The following is a 19,267-nucleotide window of genomic DNA, read 5'->3' as shown; positions in this document are numbered from 1 at the left end:
GTGAACCGACATGAGCAAGTCATATTAGATTAATTGATCTAATTGGTGTCTAGGAAAGCATGAAAGGTGGTTACTTAATTAGGACCTTACTCTCTGAGTAAGGGGAGCCTCCCACCTGCTTACCTGGCCAATTGTTCGATTACCTCTTATGAAGGGCTCAAGTTGCAAACACTAAGACCTGATTAACCAATATTAAGTCAATAGGTATTCCACTGTAGTAGAGCTGCTAAGGCCTTTCTGATGTTGATTTGTCTCGGCTGGACACAGTGGTCAAGTTGCATCGGGGGGCTGAACCTCTCTATAGACATGAGATGTTGTAGGGTAAAGGTGGGGTTGGGCACCAATAACTGTTAGGTGAGGACCCAATGACGATTTTATTCCTACGGTTATACGGTGGGTCTGACTTAACTAAGAAATGGGACCAATAACTGTTAGGTGAGGTTTTCATGGCTTAGAGACCAAGTTACACTGCAACATGCTTGAGAAGCATTGTACAAGAGTTGTACACTCATCCATCTATGTGTCACCAATAACTGTTAGGTGAGGTGGCATGTAAATCGGTGGGACCGCAGTACCCACTAGAAACCCTAGTCGTGTGGGATTTTCGTTTCCCTACCAGGGGAGTGTGAGGGATTCGAGAAAATAGTGGGAGTTACATTTGTTCTAAAAGACTTTAGAACAGATTAGGATCAAGTACAAAAGTCTAACTAGAATCTTTACTCTCTGCAGATACAATGTCGGCTTCAAACCCTCTGACCCGTATTCTTGAGACCAACCGACTGACCGGAACCAATTACAAAGACTGGCTTAGAAATCTCAAAATAGTTTTGGACTGTGAGAAGATAGGCTACATACTCGATTCAGATATCCCCACACTACCAACACGTCCTACTGATGTTCAGCGTGAGTTGCATAAATAGTGGTTGGATGATGACATTAGAGTAAAATGCTATATGATGGCATCCATGTCTAATGAACTCCAATGCCAGCATGAAAATATGAAGACTGCTAGGAAAATACTGGCACACCTGCAAGAGTTGTATGGTGAGCAGAGTCGCACAGCTCGTTTTGAAGTGTCCAAGAGGCTTTTCAAAACGAAGATGCGCGAGGGGCAGTCTGTCCATGATCACAGTCTGACCATGATCAAGGACCTAGAGAAGCTTGAGAAACTCGGTATGGACATGCACAAGGAATTACAAGTGGATTTGATCCTACAGTCACTTCCTGATTCATTTGGTCAGTTTATAGTAAACTACCACATGAATAAGATTGAATGCACTAAGACTGAACTCATAAACATGTTGGTAACTGCTGAGGGAGCCTTGAAAGGTTCAAGGGGCAATGTCCTTGCTGCTGAGTTGACTTCTGGTTCCAAGAGAAAGTCTACTTGGAAGAAAAAGAAGCCTGCTAAGAAGCAGAAGAAAGACAAGAAGCCAAAGAAGGAAGTTCAAAAGAAAAAGGCTAACGACAAAGAAAAATGTTTCCACTGCAATGTCGAAGGCCACTGGAAGAGAAACTGTCCTTCATACCTCGAGAGCCTGAAGAACAAGAAAGGTGACACACCTTCGGAAGGTATAGACTTGCTCATAATTGAAACTAATCTAACGGTTTCTTCTACTTCTAGTTGGGTTATAGATTCTGGTTCTAGTGCTCATTTGTGCACTACCATGCAGGGTCTAAAGGAAAGTAGAAGGCTGGCGGAAGGTGCGGTAACCCTTCGGGTTGGCAACGGGGCAAAAGTTGCTGCTGTGGCTGTGGGCACCTACCATCTGCGACTACCGTCTGGATTTAGTTTAATACTTAGAGACTGCTATTATGTACCTGTTGCTAGCAGAAATTTGATTTCTGTTTCATGTCTAGCATAGGAAGGTCATGTTTTTACATTTGACAAAGACTGCTGTTCTATTTATTTAAGAAATAAAATAGTCGCACGTGGTTTCATGATTGACAGTCTCTATCATTTACATATGGATGTATCTGTGAATGTTACCGAGCAAGATGTGAGTGCCAAAGGATCCAAAAGATCCAGAGATGAGATAAACCAAAGATATTTGTGGCACCTCAGGCTTGGCCATATTGGAGAGGACAAAATGAACAAAATGGATAGAGATGGGCTTTTAAGCTCATTGACTTCCGAGTCATATCCAGTTTGCGAGTCCTGTCTTCAAGGAAAAATGGCTAGACTGCCCTTTGTAGGACATGGGGAGAGGACCACTGAAATACTTACCCTAGTACATACAGATGTATGTGGCCCATTTGATGTGCTAGCCAGGGGACGTTATTCTTACTTCATTACCTTTACCGATGATTATTCGCGGTATGGGTATGTGTATCTTATGAGACATAAGTCTGAATCTTTTGAAAAGTTCAAAGAGTTCAAGAATGAAGTAGAAAAACAAACTGGAAAACCTCTTAAGGCTCTTCGATCAGATCGAGGAGGAGAATACCTTAGTGGGGAATTTCGGGATTATCTCAAAGAGAATGGCATAGTCTCACAATGGACACCTCCGGGTACACCTCAACTCAACGGGGTGTCAGAAAGGAGGAATCGGACCCTATTGGATATGGTCAGGTCCATGATGAGCTTCACTGATTTACCTATGTTCCTTTGGGGAGATGCCTTACTCACAGCGATTTATTTGTTGAATAGAGTTCCCTCTAAATCCGTTCCTACCACACCATATGAGATATGGCATGGTAAGAAACTAAGTCTTGGTCATCTCAAGATTTGGGGATGTCCGGCCCACGTCAAGAGACTACAGGCGGACAAGTTAGAGGCTAGGACCATAAGTGCTCGTTTTATAGGATATCCTAAAGAGTCATTAGGATACAATTTTTACATCTCAGAGGATCACAATGTGTTTGTGAGCCGTCATGCCATCTTCTTGGAAAATCAGTTTATCCTTGATAGAGGCAGTGGGAGGAAAATTGAGCTTGAAGAGAAAGTCTCTGAAAAGCAACGAGTCATGGATCCTATTGAACCCATTCATACAGAGCCAGTACACGATGTCCCTCAACCACCTCGTAGATCTAGTAGGGTCTCTCATCCTCCCGATAGATACTTAGGTATACTAGAAGAAGATACCGAGGAAATGTTCCTAGTGGGAGATAGGGATCACATACAGGATCCCAAAACCTACAACGAGGCGATATCTGATATCGATTCCGAGAAATGGCTGGAAGCTATGAAGTCAGAGTTAGACTCCATGCATTCCAACCAAGTCTGGACCTTAGTAGATCCACCAGAAGGTATTGTACCTATTGGATGCAAATGGATCTACAAGAGGAAGATAGGTTCGGATGGAGAGGTAGAGACCTATAAGGCAAGGCTTGTGGCGAAAGGGTATAGTCAGCGCGAAGGCATTGACTATCAGGAGACCTTTTCACCTGTAGCCATGCTAAAATCCATCCGAACATTGCTTGCCATTGCAGCATTTCATGATTATGAAATCTGGCAGATGGATGTGAAAACTGCTTTCCTGAATGGATATCTTGATGAAGATATCTATATGGAACAGCCTTTGGGTTTCACTTCCAGTGATGGAGATCACAAGGTCTGCAAGCTGCAAAGGTCCATCTATGGACTAAAGCAAGCATCTCGGAGTTGGAACACTCGTTTCGATGATACAATCAAAACGTTTGATTTCATCAAAAACGAAGAGGAACCGTGTGTTTACAAAAAGGTTAGTGGGAGTGCTGTCGTTTTTCTCGTACTGTACGTAGATGACATTCTCCTGATTGGGAATGATATTCCCATGCTAACCTCGGTCAAGGTCTGGTTGTCAAAAGAATTCTCCATGAAAGACCTTGGGGAAGCATCCTATATTTTGGGAATAAAGGTCTATAGAGATAGATCTAAAAGGATGCTTGGCCTTTCACAGAAGATGTACATAGAGGAGGTGCTGAAGAGGTTCAGCATGGAAAACTCCAAGAGGGTTCTCTTACCCCTTAGGCATGGAATTCATCTCTCCAAGAAGATGTGCCCCAACACATCTGAAGAGATTCAACGCATGAGCAAGATACCCTATGCATCGGCAATAGGAAGCCTCATGTATGCCATGCTGTGTACACGACCTGATATAGCTCTTGCTGTGAGTGTCACAAGCAGATATCAGTCGAATCCAGGTCAAGAACACTGGACAGCTGTGAAGAATATTCTTAAGTACTTGAGAAGAACTAAAGATTTATTCTTGGTTTTTGGAGGATCATCAGAGTTAAAGGTAGAAGGGTACACAGATTCAGACTTCATGACTGATGTCGATGACAGGAAGTCAACATCTAGATATGTGTTCTTGTGCAATGGTGGTGCGGTAAATTGGAAGAGTTCTAAACAACCGATCATTGCTGATTCTACTATGGAAGCCGAATATATCGCCGCCTCTGAAGCTGCTAAGGAAGGCTTCTGGTTCAAGAAATTCATTGCAGAGTTGGACGTGATGACATCAGATGCCATAACACTCTACTGCGATAATAATGGCGCCATAGCCCTTGCTAAGGAGCCAAGGTCTCATCAGAAGTCTAAGCATATAGAGCGGCGCTTCCATCTCATACGCGACTATGTTGAGAAGAAATATGTAGAGGTGCAGAGAGTAGACTCCGCGGATAACGTGGCAGACCCGTTCACTAAGCAGCTGAGTCAGCAAAGGACTGAAGCCCACCTTGAGAAGATGGGCCTAAGATATATGACCAATTGGCTTTAGTGCAAGTGGGAGATTGTTAGATGTATGCCCTAGAAGCCAATTTGGCTGACACATTGTTGATTCTAGGGACATAATTTTGTACTTGACTATTTATTATTAAATAAATAATAGGCATCTTTTCATTCATATTGTTTATGTGTCTATGAATCGTCCAAGAAATTAATAAGATGATGATACATATTCTCAAGAGTTGAGAAATTAAGCCATGTATCATTGGTGATTAATTTCTAAATGCTCCTGATCAATGGATCATCACGAGGACGGTGATCGATCCGATCAGTGCACAGATCACTTTCCTTCTGGATGGACGAGACTTGAGTCCACAGTGTAGGGACACTGAAGTGATAGTACAGGTGCTTGTTAGAGAACAAGGGTACTGAGCGTGACCAATACAAGAAGTCACTTGGATGTCTATCCACTCGTCAGTGACTTGCTTGATGTTACAGTAGTGTGACTGGTCCTTTGACCTGCGGTGCTTCGGCTACTCACAGTGAGGTTATTGTAGTTTGACTGCACACATACATGGTCTCTAGCCATATGGGTCCATGCAGTGTAGATTGGCTGCAGTAAGTTCACTGTAGGAGTAGGGTATGCACCTATAAGGAATCTATCGACCTTGATAGAAGAGGAGTGATCCTATGTGATTTGTTAGACTGAGTTCTAAGACCTTGGCCAGGGCAGTAATATAAAGTGGAGAAAGAGTTTTCCACTATCGAACTCGAGTCGAATAAATCTTGACATATGACAGACGATGGGGTTTGACGAGTTGTCCATGACCTCCGTCCTGTAGGGATCCACGATAGTAGGACTGTATCACATGTTAACTGCACCTACAGGTTCATCATTCCATTCTGCTGGGTAGCCACTACATGCTGCTAGGTGTCACTGGTGGATGGTGGGACTCACAGGGATTATCTCGATGATCGATAAACCTTAATGAGTTGAGTTGGAATCGTTCCAACCCATTGAAAGGAGTTTTCAATGATATAGTTATAGAGATCACAATATATCTCACTACCAGTCAGAATAGAACCTATGGGGTCACACACACTAGAAGTATTGACCGATCCGATGGTTGAAAAGTGATTATGAATCACGAGTAATCAATTCGATTGATAAGAAGTTGAAGAAGGAAAGGGAATAAATTAATTGGACTTGAAACAAGAATCCTACTTCGGGTCGGATTCCTAGAGTCCTAATTGGATTAGGACTGGGAATCCTAGTTGGAGTAGGACTGGGATTCCTACTTGGAATAGGATTCCTACAATCCTAATGAGATTAGGAATTTAGAATCAAAATCGGATTCCTACTTGGAGTAGGATTCCTAGAGTCCTAATCAGATTAGGACTTTGGATTCAAATTAGAGTCCTAATTGGATTAGGACTAGAATTAAACAAATCCTAATTGGATTAGGATTTCTTAAGTTTAAATTAATTATTAATCTAATGAATCAACATGACTCCTAATTGGATTAGGATTGAAGAGTTCAATTGAGTCATGATTCATCCAAGTCCTAATTGGATTAGGACTAGCATAGATTGAACCCAAAATTGGCTAATCCTAATTAGATTAGGATTAAACCATGAGAGAGGCACCTAATCCTCTTTGGAAGAGGATTAGGTTAACCAAGTAAGAGAGGAATCAGCCCCTCTCCACATGGCTAGGGCAACATGAAGAGAGGGGGCCGGCGCCCCCTCTTTGGAAAATTGTCTTGGAGCTCCTAATTGTTAGGAGCTCCACTCCTTATAAAAAGAGGACTAGGGCCGGCCCCAAGAAAGTAGCTCTCTCCTCTTCCTCCAAGCCGTGGCCACCCTCACCCTCTCCCTCCCTTGGTTCAGCCGCCAGCAAGAAGAAGGGAAAAAGAAGCCATGGCGCCCTCCTCTTCCTCCTTTCCTCCTTCCAACGCAGGGAAAAGAAAGTAGGCTGCAGGGGCCTTGCTTCTTCCTCTTCTTCTTCCTTCTTCTTCCTCCTCTCAAGTATATTCATGAGTTGAAAGAAAGAGAGGAGATCAGCCATCAAAAGTTATCTCTGCAAGGGAGCTAGCACCCCGGTGAGATAGAAAGCTTGGATCGGATCCTGCTTCGTGTGGATACCCGTAGAGGCCGGACGTTTGAACGGCTTCAAGCGAACCCTCTTCCAAAAACCACGAATTCAGATTTGCGGTGATCATCTACCCGCGCAAGGTGAAGATTTGATCTTCCTAATAGTTTTAAAAGTTTTAATTCTTACCTAATTACGAAAGGTCTCCAAACAACGTTCATGCGATGAACGTCGATCCCGCACATGCCTCTTCCGCTGCCATCTGATTTAATTTTTGAAATATCAGCGGCATGGGCGGGTAACCAACATGACAGTCTCCGGATCCTCTGTCGCCTATCCACTATTGTCCCTAACCCTGCTAAGCCGATTTCGTTGCTTCCGGATGATAGTAAACTGATGAAAGAATCTTGTGTTCTGGCCATCCTCTCTAATCCATTGAACTCTGAACTTCTGCCTCCAGAACACCTCATGCTACCTAAGAAAGAAATGATGCTTGGCCAATAGCCCTCTGAGCTCTCCTTGGTCTTCATCTGAGAGACTTCCCCCACAATCCTCTAGGGACTGGAGCCTGATGATGGAGGCTTCAGTTTTTCTCCCCTCCTGAAAATGTTCCCCACCTCCTCCATGTTCCATCTGAGCAGTCGATGCCTAGTTAACTCTAATTCGTGGGTAACTCTGTACATCATGTCCCCCCGAACTGGTGTCCTCAATGCCTACCTCACCACGTCCCACGATCGTGGATAGGATAGCCATATCTTTTCAAAACGAAAAGGACTATGAATCGGAAAAACATGTGAGGTACTCACTAAGACGGGGCAATAATCTGAACCTATCTTGGGCAAGTGGCAAACCCAGAAGTTCGAAAACCATTGGATCCAACTGGTCGAAGCAAAGGCTCTGTCAATCCTCTTTCAAACATGCGCCTGTCTTAGCCTATTGTTGCACTAGGTGAACCTCGGGCCCATGAAACCGCGGACAAGATGAACTTCTGAAACTCTCTAACCTCGATCTTGTTAGTGAAGACCTCACCCCCCTGCTTCTCCTTTGGGTTGTCGATGCAATTGAAGGCCTGAAGGCCCTCGCCATCAACACGGCATGCCCTAGCTAGATAAGAATGGATGCCTCTTCCCACAAAGTTCTTCTCTCCCTATAGTTCGTGCTGGCATAGACCGCCAACAAGACCCAAGTGGGGCTACTCCCCTCTGAAATCACCATGACCATCTGCTAGCTACACTTGTGAAAAATGTCGAGGTTGCATCCCCCCAACCGCCATAACACAATGATGCCCTGGGAGAGGCCCTGTGACTCCACCACATAGCTTCCCCAATTCCTCGAGATAGACTGCCTAACCCATTGCAGACTGGCTCCCGACAACCGAGTCTCAAACAACACACAAATTTTGGGGTCATGCAGACTCACCAACATACGGAAAGCCGACCTAATGGATAATTTTTCGACTCTCCGATAGTTCCACATGAGGATCTTCATTTCAAGGGTTGGGAGCTATCGGGCCAAGCCGCACCCTTCGAATCCTGCTTCCCCCCTCCTCCACAGTGGCCACTACCTCCACCTGGCCGGTCCTCCATTGCGCGCCTCAACTGCTGAATGATGGCCTCATGCATCGGCCCATGCGAAGGCCCAGCGACGCCTAAGCCCAGCCTATCCAAGCAGCCCTTCTAGGAAGCTTCCCTGAAGCCAGTTGTCCCGGCCCCAAGTCGAGCCAGAGCCAGCTCCCTTCCTATCTGTCCCCACCCACTCGGAGCCCGACGTCTCCCCCGCTGGTGCGTCGTCCGAGCTGCTCTCCACCCATGTCGAGGGCTCCTTCACGGCACTCTTCCAGTGTACCTGTCACGACCCCCGCCCTGTTCCCGGCGGGCCGCCGCGACGGTCCTAGGGTGCGGGTAAGCATAAGGCCACCAGCCACCACGTAGAACCCTACTACCTATCAATCATCAATAAATTCTGAAAAATTTTGGCATGATGCATGCACAAAATGATCATCTTTCCTATGGTGACCTGTCAGGATTATCTCATTACATACAACAACACTACCTGTCAGAGCAGCAATCACATAATCTGTCACATAATGAACTTGGACAATATATATCAATACATCATCACAGACATATAACTCATCTGTATAAAAATCTGGTTTCCATTCCATCCATGGTCAAACCCATATCAACAACAGGATCTATGACTGTAACTATACACTATATACAATAGAAGGTTTATAATACACCAAAAGGGTATAAACCTCTATCTACATTATACTATACTATGGAGCGGCACAGCTAGCAGGCAACCACTAATCCTGCTCCTCTCTATACAATACCTGCCCTGCATAAAAAATATCAAATTGGGGAGTGAGTATATGAATACTCAGTGAGTGGAGTAGAGAGTACTATGCATATGAGACATATATAATCATGGCTCGAGATGAAATCTCAAGATCAATAATAAGATGAACATGAACTCAACATAGAGAATATGGAGTAAATCATCAATATCACCACAATCACAATCAACTCATCTGGAGCACATATGGAATAATCAAGTAATCATATATGCTACTCATGAATATGCTCGACAGATCATAATGCTGGAACATACAAATCGGGTGGCAATATGCTGAAACATTGATATATAGCTATCGAAAGATGGGTCTACGCCCCAGGCGAACCACAACAACTTCCTACTGCCATATGCATGCATAGAATATGACACCACACCAATATGTAAATCAAGCTATCAATATGCGAAGTCATCACTAGATAGCTGTCGGAAGGTGGATCTTACGCCCCAGGCGAACCACAACAACTCCCTACTGTCACATGCATATGCAGGATAAGACACCACACTGATCATGTAAATGCTGGCCAGTATCCAGAACAGAAATCCATAGAAACATCTCACATCTATATACTAAACGGCACCTCGCGGAAATTCTACATCCGCGGAAAGCCATACTGCACCTCGCGGGATCTTACTATGCCCGGCGGCAAGCAGAATATAAGTCGTAGGACCGGCCGATCCTACGCCTAGGGTCGTATCCCCCTAGGAATGAACTGGGCTCCGCCCATCCAGAAGGCTACTATGTGCACACAGGCCGATGTCTAACCCCATCGACTATAGGTGTCCTGTAGATACTGCCAAGCCATGCATAAATGCCATAATGCACCCTCCCAATACTCTACTAAAAAGGAGTATAATCAAGACTACCACTCACTCGACCACGATCCAATCATAAACTAACATCAGGGTTAGGAGTGAGGAATCATGGGAGTACAATGCAACTCAATATACCATGAGAAGGGTTCTACAAGTCTTTGAAATAGAAGAAATGAAATCAATTTACAAAAGAAGTCATTTCACAATTCGGAACCAATTTAATTACTAATCTACCCCTCGTAATTCCTCTCAATATTCTCTCAAATGCATGTACAAAATAATCAAGCATGGAGAACAAAATATAGAGGAATCTACCACAACAATTAATCAATAAGCTCAGGTGGAATCAAGTCACACTTGGCAATATTCATGAAAATGAATAAGGAATGTGCTCATGGTGCAAAGTACAAACTTCCACTCACCTGCCAATCCGACACAGCCCTGATACGCCTCCAAAAATCTACAGCAGACAGTGGGGAACTTCTTCCTCTTGTTCCCTAGCTTCTTGCCCAATTGTGACATGCATTTACAATACAGTTAGTCTTGTATCAAGGGCCATAATCTACGTGCCAATTATAATATAGGGAACTTTAATTGATTCAACTCCCCCGTTTCCTAAATCTTTTATTTTCTTTCTTTTTTTCTTTTTCTATTGATTAACTCATCATTTATGTGTACTAGGGATTCCCTTGCATGAGTACAAGGTCCCCCTTAGCTTAATCTAGGCTTAATATCCTATTATGGCATGAAATTTCTTATTTTTCTACTCGGATGAACAGTAATCTGGACCGATAGCTGGTTACTTCATCCCGGATTTGATCCACTTTTCAAACTCTAAATTTTATAAAAATTTTACCTAACATTCTACACTCATAGAAAATTCCAGAATGGTAACAAGCATCACCATCGGAGACCGATTGACCCTCAAAATAATTAATCGAAGTTGGAACTTCGACACAGTTTTTCCGTAGTGCCGGAAAAACTTGTCGAAATCCAATTCTTCCTCTTTTAACCACCTCTACAACCCTTATTCAACCCCTCTAGACTACATCCACCCTTTGTATAGCCTAATATCATCAAAAGACTAGGCAGGGATGGATATTTACCTTTTTCTCTTCGGAGGATTTGGGTCTTTGCACCAAGGGAAAGGAGACCGATACTTCCCTTTTTTGTTTCAGCCGGCACACAACCGGGATCCCCCCTTTCCTTCTCTTCTTTTTTCTTTCGAACTCTCCCTCTCCTTCTCTTCTTCTCTCTTTTTCCTTCTTCTTTTCCTTCCTTTCTTTTCTCTCTGTGACTCTCCTTCTCTGTTAAAAAACCCGCCGCCTGAGACTCCTCTCCCTCTCTGCCTCAAATCCAACGTCTGAACCAAATCCATGAATTAAGTCACATCACACACCAAAAATTTTCATTTTGCCCCTAACACTTCAACATATCTACTGTTATGCCATTAACTTTTGATTTCTTCCTATTTTGCCCCTAACACTTCAACGCATCTACTATTATGCCATTAACTTTTGATTCTTTCCACTTTTATCCCTTATATCAATTTTTAAGGACTATTCTATCCTTCTATATATATATAAAAAAAAATTGGGGTTATTACAGTACCGCCTCTCCTTGCTGAGTGTGCTAGCCTTTCAAACCATTGTGCCGACCGCCACCGCCATCACCACCCCCGGTGGCATCGCCAGAGGTTCGCAGGCCCCCATGATTGTCGGTCGCCTCCCTAGTATGCCGCAGCTGCACCCGGCACGGTTGACACGGAAGGCACCTGTATCTAACGAGTCGATCCGCGCTCCACCAGTCTAGGCCCCGTCCTTCGCTTGGACATGCTTCTGGCCCATTTCTGTGGGCCGAGCCCGCCTACTGCGTTCGCTGTGGCCAGGTCTGCCTTGCACGGTTGGGCCTAGGCCCAGCCTTGGTCCAGCGACCCCGCAGCCCAATTTGTCGCGCGGGTCAGGCCTGGGTCCTAGCCCTGGTCCTGCGGCCCCACAACCTGATTCGTTGCGTGGGTTGGGCCTAGGCCTGGGCCCTAGGACTAGGCCAGTCCTCCACTCGGTTGCAAACGACCCGGTGTCGACCCGGGGCGAATCGCAGGCGCCGCCGCCGTGCCAGATGCCGAGTCGCCGTGCTCGGTGTTCTTCTCCGGCAAGATTTGCCAAGCGATCTTCTTCGACTTCTGCCACCCCTCGAAATCTGGCTGTGACTCAGGCACACTCAGCCCTTCCTTGGCTGGACTCGATCCTAAGTGTAAGGAGCTCGACCCCCAAGTCGACTCAAGGGAGGCCTCGGTCGTCTTCCTTGCTTTGCATCTGGCAGCACCATCCATGGGCCAAAGACCATCCGACCCTCCTACATAAGGGCGCCCTCCTTCATCTCTCCTGACGGTCCCTTCGGGCCCTCGGCTACCTTTGGATCCGCTCCCTTCCCCAGCTCCGACCTCGAGCCCTGAAACCGGCAATCGTCGGACTAGTGGTCAATGCAGACACACTAATAACAAAGGCCCGGTAGGTTTTCATAGACGAAGGCCTGCCAGAACCTCGTCTTCCCTCCCTAGACGAGGGTTCATGTTATCAAGGGTTGAAGGGAGTCGATTTTGACTTTCACCCTCGCATACCCGGTTTACCGCCTCTCACAGGAGACCACATCGAGCTCTAGAGGGCGCACCGCCGTCGCCGCTATCTCACGTATGGACTCTCTGTCCCAATACTTGAGGGGGAGGACAGGCAATCAGAGCCAGATCACCGTCCGACTCACCGTATGGATGCTTGGAATGAAATTGGTCTACCATTCCTCCATGGCCATCAACTAGCCTGCCACCAACCATGGGCCAGCCGCCATTACCGCAGCCCGATTCTCATCGAACACGAACAGGATGGTCAGAGCCCCTCCACTATTGGCAAGACCTCCATTGAGTGCTGCAGCTTGCCCCGGCTCCGGAGATCTCGTGCCACCAGCTCTGTTGGGACGCATCGGCCCAAGCTTCTCGTGATCACGGTCATCTCCTCCCAAATGCCTCTGGCTTGCGCCACCCGCTCTGTCGGCACCACCACCACCTGGAGATATTGTCATTGGAGCTCCTCTAACTCAACCTCGGTGAACCGATGGATGGATTCCTCCGATCGTCGCGAAGCCCTCTGCGCTACCGCCGACCACAATGGGGTGGTCTCAACCATCCCTGGAGATGGGCCAAACTACCGACCCCCATTGGAACCTCCCGGCATGCTGATGCTAGGGGCTACCCTTCAAGTAGCACACCAGGTGTTCGATGGGGAGCCTACCCTTCGCACAATTCTTGATGCAGCGAGGGCTGCTCAATTTCTCTTCAACAATCGAGGGTTACCTCCTTCAAAATTTTTTTAAAAAAATCCAAGCTCTATTTTCCCTTGTTCTTGAGGATTCGGCCCTATCTTTGCATTTCTGACTGTCTCTACCGATCGTTACCCATCGCCGAAGCCTTTCCTCAATAAACCACATCAAGTTGAACCCATGGCTAGAGTTTTTGCCGAGATACCATGGATCTTGAGATTTGGGACTAAGTCCTATCTTGGTTGATTTTTCCTCTAGATTTCTTCACCATCCGTTGCTTGCGACCACCGACCGCCGCTTGGGGTGGTTAATTGTTGATCCTCTGGCCAGTAGTAACCCTCCACGAGCTTCTTCTTCCTTGGTTGGAGAGAAAGAGGCTTTGTTTTCTCTCTTTTCCCACTTTCTCTCTCTTGTTCCTCTCTCCACTAAAATTTTTTGGAACTTAGAGAAAGGCCTTTTCTCAATGATTTTGATTGACCCTCGTAAAAGGAGATCTTGACCTATAGCCACTGGGCCGCATGCCAGTCCCCAGTTGATCTTTATCGGACACTGCTAGATTTTATTATCTCCAATCTTTATTGAACTATCTGTACCCTAGTCCAACTATGATCAGATAAAATCATCTTGATTAGACCAACCAAGATGTCGGGCACTTGTGCTTGGCCTACCTTGTGGGAGTGTTGGAACTTAAAATTTTTATTCTTAAAATAAGCATGATTAAATTCTAATAAAATATATAATTTTTAGATATTTTGCTTTAAGGAATATTTTTAGAGTGAATTGGATATATCTATCGGGTGATTTCAATAGAAAATAAATAATGGAACATTTTTCTAGATTTATTGGCAAACTATAAAATACTTTTGTCATTTAATCTTGAATTGCATTCTTTTATGAAGCATAGCATTTTATTATTGAATATGTCATATTGTGGAATATTATTTGATGCATGATCGAAAGTATCAAATTTGCTCGATTGATTTCAATACCACGTGGTTTCTGTATTTTTGTCAATTTGACATATGAAACATATTTGATGAAAAAGAAAATTTTGATTTGAGATGATTATAGACTCTCAAACTGACTATGTTACGAACTGTGCCATTGGAAGCTTATATGTTGGACTTGATTAGTCATGAAGGATTCGCACCACGAAAGAGGTGGCTTGCCGCAAAAGTGGCACAACACAAGGAGCCCACCATTTGGGTTTAAACGTTGGCAAATGGCCCTGCAAATGGAGATTAAATACCCTGAAGGACTATACCTATGATCCTGCAATAGTAAAAATGTGATCATAGCTTATAAGCTAATGAGATGAACATGATGTTTTGAAGAAATTGGATTCATAAATAAAAATTTTAATTTTGAGAAAAAAATTAGATTCGCATGTATGATCAAGCTGTATATCTAGTTTTAGTTTTGAATTGATATATTCTATATACTTATTTTCTAAAAATTATTATTTATCTTATTATCGAATTAATTTAGTTAAAGTATTCATTGCTTACTAGGTTATCCAGCTTTTTTTATTCTATATTTTATTATTTCTATAAATTTCTAGAACTAAGCTACAGTCTCTTTATTTTGGACTAGGATTTTACTAAAATTTGTGTGAGATATTTTGAGGATCATTGGATTTTATGAGATATTAAAGTTTAGATTTTAGTTATTTTAATTTTAAAGTTAATTAATTGATTATTTATGCCGTGCATGCTTGTAGGGAAAATTTTTATTAGTTGTAGTTGTTGTGGTGACCTCTGGTTCACGATCTCAAATTAGGGGTACGATGAAATTATACTACTTTTTTGCACTCTCCACCTCTGTCATTCACTCGTTCCGACAAATTCCACCCCCTCAATCTCCTTCCCACTCTCTTGACATCAGAATTTGTTCAACATGAAGCTTCCATTTCTCTCCCTCAAGTCTGTCAATTTGCTTCACTTCCTCCACCCACCGAGATTGGGGTTAGGTCATGATGTTCTCTTTGGGTTATCAAAATGGAACTGGCCTTTTGATTATTACAAAAATATCAATAGCTTTTTGGCAGTTTTCAGTTTATTAAAGTTCTTTCACCCTCCAAAATCTTCATAATTACTGCAGTCGCCATTATGCACTTGGGCTTGGCTATCTCCCGTCAGCATTGAAATGGACAGATAATATTTTTAAAGAAAAGGCTTAGCAGTTTTTATATGAATGAGATTGGGGTCCACCTGAAATGAAGTTGATCCAGAAGCCATGACTTGGCTGGACTTGGGTTGAAACTTTATATGAAATCATTTTGGAATTAGAGTTAGGATAAATGTTGAAGCAAAAATCCTGACCGACATTATAATTGTTGTCTAAAATTGACCGTAGAAATAAAAATCAAATTGTCATCAAGATTTTAAGTTGAGTTGAATCTTCTTAAGATTTGTATGATCTACTTTGGCCTCAGATATTACGTAGGTTTTATTACTCCTCTTGGAATATATTATGCAATGTGATGCGGAAAAAGTGCACCATAGCCTCAATGATGATTAGTATTATTATGTTTTTGAATAAAATTATAGAATTCTTATTGGGTCAAGATCAATTATTATTGAATACATTGATCACAAGCAAAATTAGCTTGTAATCTAGCAGCTACTGAGAGTGTGTTTTGGATCTTTTCCAATAAGTCTAAGTCCAATTCCACATATGTTTTGTTTAAACTTTGTTCATCCACATGGTTGTTTTGTCAAATATGGTTGAATTCTATGAACGATGATCTATTGGACTAATCCAAACTAGAGCCATCCTTAAGTCCCGATTGTATGTGGTTAGCCATACTAAATAGCCCATAGTTCGTGATAAATATACGAGAATGACCGATTATGCCTCCATTATAAAGCATGCAAAAGGAATACATAGTCATAGATGCCATTCAAAATTAAGAAAAATAACCCTTAAAAGTCAATATTGGTCCGAGCTTGCATGATAATGTGCTCAAGTAATTACTTTAAAGTTTAAATCTCCTATCTAGAAAAGAAAAAAGAAAGGAAATTATATTGCTTAACAATGGTCTTGACTTAAGTGATTGTAAGGTTGATTGCCATGTTGATATATTAGGCTTTGAGACCCTCCTAATCTTGGATTGTGTTGTGGTGTAATTATTCATCTACTTTAGTATTATATATGTCAAACATTGAGGAAAATACCTTTTAAGGCTCCAAGATGGAATTTCCTCTGAGGAGGGGTTACAAGCTAGCTAGTTTAGTTAATAATTCTACTCACCATTTTACTTATTATACTAAGGTCTTTTAAGCATATGTTACGAATAGATCATACTACTTTATTAGCGGACTAATCAATAAGGCTAATAGTCCCACAAGGAACTATAACCATATGTGGTCATCTTACAAAATAGTGCTTTACTATCAAAACAAGGTAGCTAGAATTGGGTTTCCCATATATTTTGGTATTGAAATTATTAGTCATCAAGTTCTCGAACCGCTTACTAGCCTATGGAACCACAAGACTTGAAAGAAGAGATCACACTAGTTTATTAGTGGGCTAATCAATAAGGCTGATGGTCCCACAAGGAACCATCATCTGTATGCAGTCATCTTAAACAACAAGAAGCCCTATCAAAACAAGGTAGCTTGGATTGGGTTTTTCATACCTTTTGGTACTGAAATTATTAATTATGAGTTTCTAAAACCACTTACTAGCATGCTGAATTATAAAACTTGAAATTATAGAAAATTCTAGATGGACTATTTATAGGGTAAGTTTTATAAAACAAATAATATATCATATCTTTTCATCATCATGACATTAGCTATGCTTATGAAAGATATTTAAACCTTACTTTAAACCCAATTGATGTAATGTTGATGCAAAAATATAGCATATGAGTTGTCCTACAAGACTTGTCCAATGAAATGATTCTCCTTGCATTGCCCTGAGAATACAAATCTTTTGTCATAAGTCTACGGTTGACTCACTTTAGTTCAACTCAAAACCCTGTCCAAATTTTCCAAGTCATCTCAGTAAGTGATCATATGCTTAGATCAAGTCATCAGTAAGTCGTAAGGTTTGAGTCTTCCCCCTTTCTTTCCTCCTAAAATCAAACTTCGAGTTAATTCAATGGGTTTTCTTGAACTAGCCACATGCTTGAGTTTGATTTTAAATGCAAAAAGCTAACCAAAGCTGCCACATATATGTCTTGAGGAAACATAACATGTAGCTTATTTCATGATTCAGAAAATTTCAAGACTATGATTTGGACTAGCACCTCTATATATTGATTCAATTTGAAGAAAAATAATCTGTTTTGATCTATAGAAAAATTCACAAAAAATAAACTGCACTAACAGAACTTTTTGCACATATAGATTAGAGAGACTTATCTGGATTTCTTCAACTCAACTAAATCTTGGACCAGATTGAGTCAGTTAAATAGTCAGAGACTAGACTCAGATTGAGTCATGAAATTTTTTTTCGGGGGTTAGGATGAGATACAGTTTCTTTTCCCCCTGATCACTCTGACATATATGAGTGGTTTTAAATAACATTAGTCTAACAATTGTATAGAACTAGTAACAGTTTCCACTCACCTCTGTTACAAATCAAACATAAAATGTAACAGGCTAGAAATAACAGCTATTATATGCATTTTAATAATGACTGTTTATTGAAATTCTAATGTAGTAATTTCTCAATAAGATATCTGGAACAGATAGTATTTAGACACTGGACAGCACTATTTAAATAAAAAAGTTGTGATAAGCTTGTAGTGATATGCTGCATGTCATTATAGCTCATAATTGGTGCAAACATAAAATAATACTTTATATTAAATAAGAGGTCATGCTTTTTTTTCTTGTGTCTCCATAATGTTATCTTATACTTGATGTGGCAGACATAATAATGATGCCTATTGGCTCACTTGTTTCATCAATTGGTTTGTCCCTTGGATAATCTATCTTTTATCAAACATCACAAATTTTAAACCACACAATAAAACCTTTCTGAATACTGCCTTGCCAAACATGACTATGACTTTGGTCAGCTCTAGTTGTCTCAAGTCTACCTATTTCTGAAAGGAGTTACTGCCTTCAACTCAGAGACCAAGCTAAGTTGAAATTTAATTAAGATAGATGTGTTGTAACACACTGAGCTCTTAAATGGCAACAAAGCATCTAAGCAAGTTGCCTGGGAAAAAGAGTTTATCTCAACCCCATATCAAACTACATGTCAAGGATCTATGATTCTAGAAATTTTGAATTTTGAATTTTGAATTCTGAATTTTGAATATCGAATAGCATAAATTTAGGATTGATCCTAGAAATTCCTTTGTTATTTCTTCCTATCCTTGTATCATCCTAGTTGTAATCTCTTGTATATTCTTAACTATAAATATACCTAATGACTGCCTCATGAGAGTAGGCAGAAAAAATTTTCCATAACATTTCTCTTTTCTACACCAAATATACAAAAAAGTGCAAGATCCTATCTTACTCTTTTATGCGGCAAACATATCTGCGGCACACAACAGAAGATGAATTCATCGTTCGCATTTTTATGACATGGATTTGTGTGATGGCAATAATCGCATATTTGTCAAAAAAAAATAATCATACTTTCATGTTTACTTCAAACACATTTGGATGCAGCATTTTTATTTCCCTAAGAATCTGCTGCCCATCGATAACATTAAGAAACAAGTGGCATATTTTTAATTGACATGCCTCAAGCATTTGATAGCATTAGGAACTGACACGTTTTATGTGTGATAAATATGTGGCCAACATCTTGTCTGATTAGCAAAAACCTTTTTGAATTCAAAGTGTTTCTTAGTGGTTGACCATTACATATATTGACAATATTGATAGCACTTCTTATGAGTCAAATCTTGTGAAGAAGTAGTTGACTGGCAGTGTAGTGTCTGTGAAGTAATGTTGGTCCACCAGTGTATCAAAAATACACCTAATGGCAAAGAATCATGATCATTTTAGACTGTTACCTTTGTTAGAATAACGGATAGATGCCATAGGGGTTTTGAGCTTAGTACCTCGTGGCAA

This window comes from Phoenix dactylifera, chromosome 18 (genome assembly GCF_051530095.1).
Source record: "Phoenix dactylifera cultivar Ajwa chromosome 18, Ajwa_hap1_PhDact_Kaust_v1.1, whole genome shotgun sequence".
In the NCBI taxonomy this organism is placed as follows: Eukaryota; Viridiplantae; Streptophyta; class Magnoliopsida; order Arecales; family Arecaceae; genus Phoenix; species Phoenix dactylifera.
The sequence above is the reverse complement of the archived record's forward strand: the minus strand, read 5'-3'. Positions refer to the sequence as shown.